The sequence below is a fragment of a genome, unplaced genomic scaffold (genome assembly GCF_019419815.1).
Source record: "Pyrus x bretschneideri cultivar Hongxiangsu unplaced genomic scaffold, Pyrus_bretschneideri_v1 Contig88, whole genome shotgun sequence".
NCBI lineage: Eukaryota > Viridiplantae > Streptophyta > Magnoliopsida > Rosales > Rosaceae > Pyrus > Pyrus x bretschneideri.
Genome location: NW_025999829.1, coordinates 715,876 through 729,018, shown reverse-complemented (window position 1 = coordinate 729,018; position 13,143 = coordinate 715,876). Strand labels below are relative to the sequence as shown.

At 38.8% G+C, this 13,143-nt stretch overlaps 1 pseudogene; it reads right to left on the bottom strand.

Moving 5' to 3' along the window:
* Nucleotides 1-6,921: 6,921 nt before the first annotated feature.
* LOC125473455 lies at nt 6,922-7,032 on the bottom strand (annotated as a pseudogene).
* Between the last annotated feature and the right edge of the window lie 6,111 nt (nt 7,033-13,143).

The window sequence follows — 13,143 nt, the reverse complement described above, 5'->3', positions numbered from 1 at the left end:
GATTTTAAAACGAATTTGGATTTAATGAATGGGATGGAAGCTAGCTAAGGGGTTCATCTCCACACATGTTATACTTGCACACAAACCGATTTCTAATTGCTTTTCAATAAACCATGAATTCTCAACGCCCCAGATTAACCGTGAATTGCACTAATTAACCCTCAGATTTTCCTAACGTTATTGAATTGGATGATTACATACGACAACCCAAAACATTCCCCACAAGTCCCCTACATGATTGCATAATAGAGATACAAGCAAGAATCATTAAGTTCTATGAAAACCATAAGCATTGACGAAGCACTTGTTACTATGATTGCATGAAACTTATGCCAAGAATTTACTTAACGCGATTGAGATCATCAACCTTTACTACTTGTGAATACAATTCCATAACGATTAGGTGAAATTTCCTTATATCCTAGCATCCAATTTATGCATGATAATTAAGCGTGCACTCTCAACCAACACACACAAATCAATGTAATTCACATAGATAAGTAAATTGAATTCACAACTTATGAAACGCAATTAGAAGTAATCAAATTATATTGCAAGCATAAACATGTATTTCGAATCCCCCCCTAGCCAAGGGGGGGTTTAGTTCCTCATACGCACAAAACAAAGAGAATTGAAATTAAACATTGAAATCAAAGGAAAAGAAACACCTAGAAATTCCAGCGACGCGAACTTGAATTGCATGAACTTCCGAGCTTCCTTCTCCTCCTCCTTGGTGCGGCAAAGATCTAGGGACAGGTTTTAGGGCCTTAGGTGTATGGATGTATGGTTATGGAGGGATGTAGTAGTGTTTAGGGGAAGGGGATGGTGCGGCAAAGGTCCAAAACTAGGGAAATAGGTGTTTGGTGGCTGCGGCAAGGGTGTGGAGAGGTTTTGACGAATTTCTGGAATGAATGAATGTGTATGAGAGGTGGTGATCTGATCTAGGGGTTAATATGAGTATATATAGGCACTTAAAACCCTAGGCTAATCAGATATGGACTTGAATAACCCAAATCAACTAGGAAATAGGCTTAGAAATCAGAAATAGAGAGGGATAATGCTTCCTAGGTGTGGCAGGTATGGGATAAGGTGATAAGGCTTCTAGAATGCCTTGCAAGGCAAGGGAAATCAGATTTCTAGAAGGGTTTGGGCGCCACCTTTGTAGGAGATAAGATAAGGTTCCTAGAATCATGCTTTAAGTGCCAAATTTGTAGGGAAAAAGGGATAAGGGTGCGGCAAAGCTTAGGGATAATGTTTAGGGCTTCTAGAAAGCCCTAAAACTAAGGGGAATTGGATAAAACCCACGGCAAGGATAGGATAGGGCATCTAAGGCTTCTAGAAACCCTCCAAGATAAGGTAAAGTGCATGGCATCCCTATAGGATTAGGATAAGGTGTCCTAAATGGATAAGGTGCCCTAAATGGATAAGGACTCCTCATTGTACTTGGAAACTTTGCCTATTAGGATTAGGAAACCTTGTCTTCATCATTCCTTCTTCATCTTGGACTCCTTTTCCTTCTTGGACTTGGAAAACTTCTTTGTTGCTTCACTTGAGACCATTTGGATTTTGACTTTCCTACTTCAAGTAGGACACCTTATTTGAGTAGTGGAGATTGCTTATAAACAATCGTGTTAAATGAATTCTTGGCACTAGTTTCATGCTCATCATAGTAACGAATGCCTCGTCAACACTTATAGTTTTCATGATGCTTAATGATCTTTGATTGTATCTTTATTGTGCTTTTCACGTAAAGGACTTTTGGAGAATGTTTTGAATTGCGTTGCGCTAACCCATCCAATTCATTAACTTAAGGAGAACTTGACGGTTAATTTAAGCGGACCTAATTAACCCGGAGTGTTGAGTTTCATAATTTATCGAAAGACCAACTGAAAATCAAAGTGTATGCAAGTGTGACATGTGTGGAGAAGAACCTTCTAGCTAGCATTCATCCATATTTTCATTACATTCATATTTAGAATCTGCCCTAATTGACAATCTGTGCATTTTAATTAATTTCGTCAAAAACTCAATCCCCCCCTACTTTTGTGTCCAATTAAGTTAGAAAGTGTCTTAGTTTGTGTTTTTAAGCATTTTGATTCATTCTATTACCCAATTTCGTCCAAAGTTGTCAAAGTGCTCAAAACTGCCCAGAAAGTGATTTTAAGGCAGTTTTGAGTGTTTTGGGGCTGTTTTGAGTCTTTTGATTTGTTTTAGTGTTTTTATTGTTTTGTTTTGCATTCTTTGAGTCTAGTTTAGTGTTTCAAACTTTATTTTACGTTTTTAAGTCAGTTTCCAAGTGATTTTGCAATCCCTCCTAATCCCCGGTTAAGAACGATCCCTACTTATTCATATACTACAATTGTCACAAGAGGGTTTTAATTTGTGTGCTTACTTAGTTCGCATCAAGAGCATGATATGAGATACCTTTGCTTTCGCCCTTGATGATATGTGATACCTTTGCTTTCGAAGAGGCAGCGAATGTCTCCACATGCTTCGATCCACCATTTCCTCTTGCCTCCTTTGTACTCCAGGCATTTGGTATCTTCTTTGGGGGATACATCCATGGTTGAAAATGTGTTCTCAAGAGAAGGAGAAAACTGAGCATGTTTGAGAGGGTTGGTTGCAGCTTACATTTTCGGCCGAGAAGGAAAGTTATGCGTTTGTGGGTGCATGCCTTGCCATGAATGTTGATGTATATAGGAATTGTAATGGCAAATGGCAGTGCGGATGCGGCAATGTCCTCCACGCGTCTTCTGAAAAGCCGGGAGCTTTTGACAAAGTGGCACGCGTCTTCTGAAAAGCCGGGAGCTTTCGACAAAGTGGCACACGCTTTCTGAAAAGCCGGGAGCTTTCGGCTTTGTCTCCCACGCTTGTCGGTAAAAGTGTGCAGCTGATTTCTCGCCTTCCACACGTCTTCTGAAAAGCTGGGAGCTTTTGACAAAGTTACACACGCTTTCTGAAAAGCCGGGATTGCGTCTGACCAGCTGGCGATCTTTACGCCGGAAATTCCGGTTTTGAAGAGTAGTGTCTCTTCATTTCTGAATCGGTGAACGCCTCTCCTTTAATAGAGGTGATCGATAACCTCTAGCATGCACACTTGAAAATTGCCCAGAATTCGTCTCCGGCCCGTCGAGATTTCACTCCATCCAACCCTTCTCTTTTAACTTCTTGAAAAAATGGCTAGCTCATCTAACCCATCAAACATTTGCTTAGATTTGAGTCTAAGCAATGATCCTGTTGCGCCGCGTCAGGATAAGGTATGGTGCCCGTCTTTCTTATCTTCTCATGGCCCTCTTACAGATGAGGACTCTGATAAGTCACATTTTGCATGCACTTATATCTTCCTTATTTGGCGTCTTTGTGATTGTTTTGGATTAAACTAGTTGCATTTTACGTTATTTGGTGTTAGTGTGCAGCCAAGGGTGAATTTGGATCAATGGGAAGGCAAATGAAGTAAAAACATTCCAGAAAAGATGTGAAGTGTTAAGAGATGAAATTCGGCCTTATTGGGTGATTTTAAACAAGGCAAAAACATTGAAGTCAGCCATGTGCTTCCAACACCATAACATGCATTCACATGCATGCTCAAAACCTTGGCCGTGTGTTCCCATATCATCCCTTCATGTTATGAATTTCTAGCACCAAATCAGATTCCACACATCCATGTCCATCCCCCTTGTGCGCCAAAACCATCCACTTCCTTTACTTAATCTAATCAGCCACATTTTTACCATGATCACAATCACTCCATGCCGTGCACTCCCATGTGGTCCAAGTCAGATTTTGCATTTCTCTAACACCAAAACATAATTCACATGCATTTTGATTAAAGAAACCACACTCCTTGCAGCCATCATTTCAGAAATCCACATGTTTTCACACTTCCCTTTTGTTATTCAACCATTATTCCAGAAAATCCCATCTCCTTGTTCAAACCGTGTGTTCTCTTCCCATTTCCATATTTGTATAAACATTTTCTGGTGGTCTAGGTTACCTTTGCAGGTTCCACTCACTTGTGGCAGCAAGAGCATGTGTTTCTTTGAATACATTAATACATTTTGCAGACCTTGTCCATGCCATGCGCCCATTACATCAGAAACCCATCATTCCATCTGATTTATTCTCTGCCATTGGAGTTAAACAAATGTTAGATCCAATCTGAATGTTGGGGGAGAGATCCTTGGCCATAAAACAAGTCTAACTTGATACAACAAGGGGTCCGCAACTTCTAAGATTCATTTCAGTCTGAAAATTCCTTCTTCATTTTCAGTCCATTATACACTCTAAAACCTATCCCATTTCACTCCATTCTCTGTCCATTTCTGTCCTAAGGGCAGAAACCATCCAAACCAAACCAATCTACTTCATCCGCACCACATTTGGAGAAGCAACACCAAGGACTCTTCAAGGACTTCACCATCAGTTTTGCTTCAAGGGTTCATTCTTATCAATTCTATGTTCATTCATGTTTTATATTTTTATGTCAAATCTGTTGTAAACATGAATTGTAACTAATCTATCCTTAGGGATTCGATGTAACCTTGCAAAGTTTGCCATGTAATTAAGTTAGAATGCTCATTTTGTCTATCTAGTTCTTGCTTCATTCTCTGTTATAATTGTGAATTTGTGAGTTGATTTGTATGCTTGATCTCCATTTGAGTTAACCACAAGTTATTTAGCCAAGATTAAAGCATACATCATGTCTAATATTGGTGGATTTGTGAATGAATGAAGGGAAAGCTTGGCAAACATCCTGCCAAGTGTTCCCTTTGGTTTAGTAAATGTTTCTTGTGAATTACATACTCTAGATTATGAACCAAAGTTGCACATCACAATTAGGTTCAAGATTAGAGACATTTGATCAAATCCACACATCATATGGTTGATCATATCCAAGTGAAACAAACTCAAGAAATAGGTAGATGAATGAGTATAAACTAACTTAACAAACATGGACTTAGTTGAGCAATGGTGAAATCGAATCCCTAGCTTCATTTCCATTGATACTATCCCATTATATTGGTTGTTGATTCATTGATTTGTGTTTACTTCATTTTCGTATGTTTTCAAGTTACAACCACAAATCTGCATAGTGTGATTAGATTGATTCAAATCTGCCTATTTAGACTAGTTTGATTCAATACTTAACATGCCTAGTTTCTTAACATGCCTATTTTGATTAGTTTGATTCATTTCTTAGAGTTTTAGCAAAACAAGTAATTACATAGGTCCAATTAGTCCCTGTGGATTCGACACCCTTACTTGTGCCATTATACTAAATATATTCTAGCATTAGGAAGGAAATATACATCAACAAAAATGGCGCCGTTGCCGGGGACTGATTTCAGTCCCTTGTAATTGCTTGTTTGCTTGTTTGCTATTTTAATTAGTGTCAAGGTTCATAACTTGTCAATTTGATAACTGGAAGTTGAGTGTTTTAGTTAGAAAGTATCTTAGTTTGTGTTTTTAAGCATTTTGATTCATTCTATTACTCAATTTCGTCCAAAGTTACCAAAGTGCTCAAAACTGCCCAGAAAGTGATTTTAAGGCAGTTTTGAGTGTTTTGGGGCTGTTTTGAGAGTTTTAGCTTGTTTGAGTGTTTTTATTGTTTTGTTTTTGACAACTGGAAGTTGATTTAAGTTGCATACATTTCATGTGTGGAAAAGAATCCCTTAGCCATTCTATTATCCATTGGTTTACATCAACTTGCTTGAAAATCTGTTTTCTTTATAATCTGTCCATTTAATTGCATTTCGTCCAAATACAAAGCCCTCCATATTTTGTTAAGTCTTAGGCTTAGAATCTGTCTTATTTGGTGTTTTAAAGCATTTTGAGTCAAGTCCAAACCTAATTTTCGTCCAAAATTGGGTTTAAGGTCAGAAACTGCCTAGTTAGTGTTTTTAGGCAGTTTTGAGTCTTTTGAACTTATTTTGAGTCCTTTGAGTCTTTGTTTTGTCCAAATTAGTTAGAAAGTGTTTTGATATGTGTTTTTAAGTGTTTTGATTCAAGTTTCCATCCAATTTCGTCTAAATTAGTGTAGGTGCTCAAAACTGCCCAGAAAGTGTTTTTTAGGCAGTTTTGAGTCTTCTAGTTGCTGTTTTGTGTTTTAGGTTTGTTTAAGGGTTCTAAGCGTTTAGTTTCGCATTCTTTGAGCCAAATTTAGTGTTTTAAACTTTGTTTTTGAGTTATTAAGTCAGTTTCCAAGTGTTTAGTGTCAAAACTGCCTAGTTTGTGTTTTTAGGCAGTTTTGAGAGTTTTAGCTTGTTTGGAGTCCCTTGAGTCTTTTCAAACGTTTTTAAGTTTATTCTTGTTCATTTCATTGTTGTTTGCTTCTTGACTTTCATTCACACTTGTGTTACTTTGTTTCAGGTAGTATATGTCAAATAAACTTGTTGAGTTAGGCCAAAGAATTGAAAGGTTAAAGGGCCACACATTGGACAACTTTGTGCCAGCAAGTTCATCCTTTATCCTTGAGGAAGAGGAAAGGAATTCACCTAGTTCAACAAGTAAAGGATCTGAGCAAATTGATTGGGAAAGAGAGGAAGAGATGGCGGGCAACCAAGATGAACTTAGAGCTTTGGAGGACTTTGCTCAACCAATCATACCAAATTCACCTTCATGCATCTTGCTGCCCACAGAAGCTAGAAACTATGATCTCAAATCTTCACATTTTCATATGTTTCCCTCATTTTATGGTTTACCTAATGAAGACCCTTTAGCTCATATTAAAGAGTTTTACAATGTTGTGAGTGGTTTACCTTTGCAGGGAGTTAGTGAAGCAAATTTGAGGATGAGGGTGTTTCCTTACACCTTGAAAGATAAGGCCAAGAGTTGGTTGATGACTCTAACACCAGGATCCCTCACTACATGGGATGCCGTGGCTAAGAAGTTCTTGGAGAAGTTCTTTTCCACTCAAAAGACAGCCACATTAAGGGGACAAATCTTCAACTTCAAGCAAGATGATGGAGAACCATTCAATGAGTGTTGGGAGCGTTTTAAGGGCCTCTTGATACAATGTCCACACCATGGGTTACCTTTTCACTTACAAATGCAAATTTTTTATGATGGACTAACCCAAAATTGTCAATCAACTGTTGATAATGCAGCAGGTGGAGCATTGAAGAAAAAGAATGCTCAAGAGTCGTATAACATTTATGAGATGTTGGGGTCTAATGCTCAACACAAAGACTTGAGGGGTAAGAAAGTTGGAGTTTATGAAACAAGTTCTAACCATGAGCTTTTGTTGCAGGTAGCTAACCTAGAAAGGAAGCTTGAATCCGTGCTCAATATGGTGCCAAAAACTAATGAAGTGTGTGCCATTTGCAACATACCAAGCCATCCTACTCACCAATGTCCATCTAGGGAAGCTTACCCCGAGTATGTTCAAGAACAAGTGAACCTCATGAACTCTTACAACCAAAGGCCAAGGAATGATGTGTATTCAAATACCTATAACCCGAGTTGGAGAGATCATCCCAATCTTTCATGGAAGAACAACAATCAATTCCAAAATTTCCAACCAAAACCTGCCCCTACCCTTGAGGACACAGTTAAATTGTTAGCCCAAAACACTTTGCAATTCCAACAGTCCACAAATAGCACTCTCCAACAACATTCAGCAGCCCTAACCAAAATGGAGACACAATTGGGGCAGATTGCAGATGCCTTGAACCAAAGAGAAGTTGGAAAGTTTCCAAGCCAACCAGTGATACTCCAAAGGAACCAAGAGCAAGCCAAAGCAATCACTACACTTAGAAGTGGTAAGGTTATTGATAATAGAGTTGGAGATGAAGTTACTGATGAATATGATCACGTGAATGCAGGTGTTACTCAAAGAGAAAATGAGAAACCAAACGAGGAACCAAGCCATGCTACTTCCTCACTTGAAGCACCAAATCTTCACAAGGCTGAGAAACCATACACTCCACCAATACCATTCCCTGGAAGACTTGCCAAGAGCAAGCAGGATAAGTCATTCAAAGAAATTTTTGATATACTAAGCAAAGTGAATGTTAACTTACCTTTGCTTGATGTCATCAGGAACATGCCAGCATATGGGAAGTTCTTCAAGGAGTTGAACAGTTACAAAAGGAAGTATGGCCCACATGAGAAGGTAGTGGTGTCTGAGAATGTGAGTGCAGTGTTGCAAAGAAAACTTCCACCAAAACTCAAGGACCCAGGAAGTTTCTCTATCAACATCACCATAGGGGACAAGAAAGTAGAGAAGGCAATGCTTGATTTGGGTGCTAGCATCAACTTAATGCCTTACTCAGTGTACCTTCAACTAGGTTTGGGGGATTTGAAAGCCACCACCATTTCATTGCAACTTGCAGACAGATCCGTAAAATATCCAAGAGGTATAGTAGAAGATATTCTAGTTCAAGTTGATAAACTAATCTTGCCTGCAGATTTTGTAGTGTTGGACATGGAAGAAGCCCCTATACATGATCGTGAGTTGCCTATATTGCTTGGGAGACCTTTCATGGCCACGGCCAAGACCATCATTGATGTGCAAAATGGACTCCTCACTATGACAGTGTTAGGAGAGACAGTTCAATTCAAAGTGTTTGAATCTCTTTCGCATCCTTCTTCATCTTTTGATTGTTATGCCATTGATGTGCTTGATTCACTTGTATTCTCTAAGTTCTTGCAGGCACAATCGAATGAACCATTACAAACTGTTTTGAGTCAACCTCAAGATGAGTTTGATGAAGAAGATGCACTCATGGAAGAAGTAGCTGCCTTGGAAGCATTAGCATTGTATCCTTTGAATGTTTCACCTATTGTCGAGCCTTTAGAATCATCAATGTCACATTTAATTCCTTCCACTGTTAAGGCACCAAAACTTGAACTTAAACCACTTCCACCACATCTAAAATATGCATATCTAGCTGAATTTGAAACTCTTCCAGTTATCATAGCTTCTGATCTCACCTCAATTGAAGAAGATAAACTAATTAGGGTGTTAAAAGAGTTCAAATCAGTGTTTGGTTGGTCTATTGCAGATATCAAGGGAATAAGCCCTACCATGTGCATGCATAGGATTCTTTTGGAGGAAGGGGCAAAGTCAACCCGTGAACCACAAAGAAGGCTCAATCCACACATGAAGGAGGTTGTTAGGAATGAGGTGTTGAAATTGTTGGATGTGGGGATCATATATCCCATTTCTGATAGCAAATGGGTGAGTGCCATTCAAGTGGTGCCTAAGAAGGTGGGAATCACAGTGATGAAGAATGAAAACAATGAACTTGTGCCCACAAAGCCCACTGCTAGTTGGCGTGTTTGCACCGATTACAGGAAGTTGAATTCTAGCATTAGAAAAGATTATTTTCCTATGCCTTTCATAGATCAAATGCTTGAGAGATTGGCAGGTTACTCACATTATTGTTTTCTGGATGGTTACTCAGGTTACAATCAAATTGCAATCGCTCCGGAGGATCAAGAGAAAACAACCTTTACGTGCCCCTTTGGCACATTTGCATATAGGAGAATGCCGTTTGGACTTTGCAATGCTCCAGCAACATTCCAAAGATGCATGTTGGCCATCTTTTCTGACATGGTAGAAAGGTTCATTGAGGTATTTATGGATGACTTCTCAGTGTTTGGATCCTCTTTTGATGAATGTCTTAACCATCTATCGTTAGTGCTTCAAAGATGTCAGGAAACAAATTTGGTTCTCAATTGGGAAAAGTGCCAATTCATGGTGAAACAAGGAATTGTGTTGGGACATGTAATCTCTAGCAAAGGAATGGAGGTAGACAAAGCCAAAATTGACGTCATCACCAATATGGTAGCCCCCACCACTGTGAAGGGAGTAAGAAGTTTTTTGGGTCATGCGGGTTTTTATCGTCGTTTCATTAAGAACTTTTCAATGATCACTCGTCCATTATGCAATCTGTTAGCTAAAGATGTTGTATTTCATTTTGATAAGGCTTGTATGGATGCATTCAATACTTTGAAAAGTGAACTAACCTCGGCCCCTATTATTATGGCACCAGATTGGTCGTTACCTTTTGAATTAATGTGTGATGCATCTGACTATGCTGTTGGTGCAGTTTTAGGGCAAAGGGTGAACAAACTTCCACATGTGATCTATTATGCAAGCCGGACTCTGCACGATGCTCAACTCAACTATTCCACAACTGAAAAGGAGTTGCTTGCTATTGTTTTTGCATTAGAAAAGTTTAGGTCATATCTTGTGGGATCTAAAGTTATTGTGTTTTCTGATCATGCAGCCCTTAGGTACTTGATGACAAAGAAAGATGCTAAACCACGCTTGATTAGATGGATACTCTTACTACAAGAGTTTGACTTGGAAATACGAGATAAGAAGGGCAGTGATAATGTGGTGGCCGACCATTTGTCCAGGCTTAATGAAAACCATGGAGTTGGGCAACCTTTGCCTCTAAATGAATCATTTCCAGATGAACAGCTCCTGGTTATTCAAGAACAAGAACCATGGTATGCGGATTTTGTTAATTATCTTGCGTGTGGTATAATGAGAGATGACATTTCTTTTCAGGAAAGAAAGAAGTTCCTTGCCATGGTAAAACACTACGTTTGGGACGAACCATATTTGTTTAAATATTGCCCTGATCAAATCATTAGGAGATGTGTCCCAGAGAGTGAGCAACAGAGCATCCTAACATTTAGCCATACTTTAGCATGTGGAGGACATTTTGGTGCCAAAAAGACATCTTTAAAAGTTTTACAATCTGGTTTCTTTTGGCCTACGTTGTTCAAGGATGCTTTTGATTTTTGTTCTAAGTGTGACAGGTGCCAGAAAATGGGGAACATTAGCCGAAGAAATGAAATGCCATTGAACAACATTTTGGTGGTGGAGCTCTTTGATGTTTGGGGAATTGACTTCATGGGACCATTTCCATCCTCTTTTGGCTATTTATACATATTAGTGGCAGTGGATTACGTATCCAAATGGGTTGAAGCCATTGCTACAAGAACTAATGATCATAAGGTTGTGTTGAATTTTCTTAAAGATGTGATTTTTTGTAGGTTTGGAACTCCAAGAGCTATTATTAGTGATGGTGGTAGCCATTTCTGCAACAAACCTTTTGAATCATTGATGAAGAAGTACAACATCAACCACAAAGTGGCAACCCCATACCATCCTCAAACCTCAGGACAAGTGGAGATTAGCAACAGGGAGATCAAGAACATCTTGATGAAGACGGTGAGTCCTACAAGAAAGGATTGGTCACTAAGGTTGAATGATGCACTATGGGCATATAGAACAGCATACAAGACCCCCATTGGCATGAGTCCTTATCGCCTTGTGTTTGGGAAAGCTTGCCATTTGCCAATGGAGCTTGAACACCGTGCATACTGGGCCATCAAGAAGTTCAATTTTGATTACAAGGATGCTGGAATAGCAAGGAAGCTCCAACTTAATGAGTTGGAAGAGCTTAGAAATGAGGCATATGAGAATGCCAAAATCTACAAGGAACGGACTAAGCTCTATCATGACAAAGCCATCCTAAGGAAGGAGTTTCACCAAGGTATGAAAGTACTGTTGTATGACTCACGTTTGAGACTTTTTCCAGGGAAACTGAAGTCTAGGTGGGTGGGACCATTCAAAGTGTTACAAACATTTCCCCACGGAGCGGTGGAGATAGAGAACATGAAGAATGGCACTTCTTTTAAAGTCAATGGGCAGCGATTGAAACCATATTTGGAGAAAATAGAAGAGGAGCCAGTGTATCAAGTTGTAGATTTTCTCGAGTTTACAACACCATGAACAAGCTACCATGTCTTGCCTAGACATTAAATAAAGCGCTTGCTAGGAGGCAACCTAGTGTGGTTTGTGTTCTTTCCTTTATTTCCATTCCATATTCTTTGCCTACTTGCATTGCATACAAAGTTTAAACATCGAGAACAATGTTTAGATTAGGTTTGGGGGTGTGGGATGGAAGGTTTGTGTTTTGTTTGTTTTTGTGTTTTGTTTGGGTTAAGTGTGTTTTTGCTTGCTAATATGAATGTATATGAGGGTTATGTTTGAAAATAAACGATTGGGTGGCTATGAAAAAGTGTTGCATCTTGTTGTCATGTATAAAGCTATAACTCTTGGAATTATGATGATAGAGGTACCATACTTAAATTCTGAAAGAAGAATAGTGGAGACTACCCTAGTGAGTCATTTTGAGCCTAATTGCTTCTTTGAGAGGGTTTAAATTGTTTCTACTCCTATCTTTTTCTTTCAATTTCACTTTAAATGATCTCATTACTCCTATTTTGTTCGGATACTAAGAATCATTTTCCTTTGCAGATACCATGTGTTTAGTATCATTCGTGAATGAACTCAATGAGATGAGGTTAGGCTATGCATGTTTAACTACTAAAAGGCTTAAATCCTACCCATTTGTGTGCTCCATTCACCCTTGTTGCAGCCAAACACTTTAGCCTAATTCTTTCATCACCCACACCATAATCTACCCATTCTAGCCCATTATAAGCCATACCTTATAGTTTGGGGAATACCAATGTGATAAAGACTAAGGGCAGATTGAGTTATAAAGCAAGATTGTGGCGTGTACCGAGGGCACCTTTGTTGAAAATGTTTCTAAAAAAAACAAGAGAAAAAAAAAAAAGAAAAAAAAGAGGATCAAAGTGGATACAAATTCCAAATCGCCTCATTATAAAGCATAGGGCCTGGACGTCAAAAACAAAAGAAGACAAATGCCAGTGAAAAGCCTCAAAGACACTTTGGTATGCCCCAAACTCTAGCATTTCATATCAAGTCTTTCATAACCTGTACCCTAAGCCTTGCATTACAACCTTGAGAAAGACCTAGCTGATCATTGAGGATGTATTCATGGGTGATGGTAAGTGTGTGTGTTATCTATGTTTTTAGTATTTGATTCATTTCATGAGATCTACTCAGAAACTGTGCTTCCATTTCAGATTTCATATGTGAGAACTTTGATTTCCTTTACATAATTTCACTCATATATGTTGTTGAGAGACTAAACCTTAAGATCTGAGTGAAAATTTGAGTGGAAACTGTGAGGAGTAGAGTTGAGGCGAATTCTATCTTAAGCATTTGGGTATGGTGACCTTGAAGTTGTAAGACATTGAGAAATATCTTTATACGTTACAATTGATACGATTCTTTGAAGTGGCAAACTT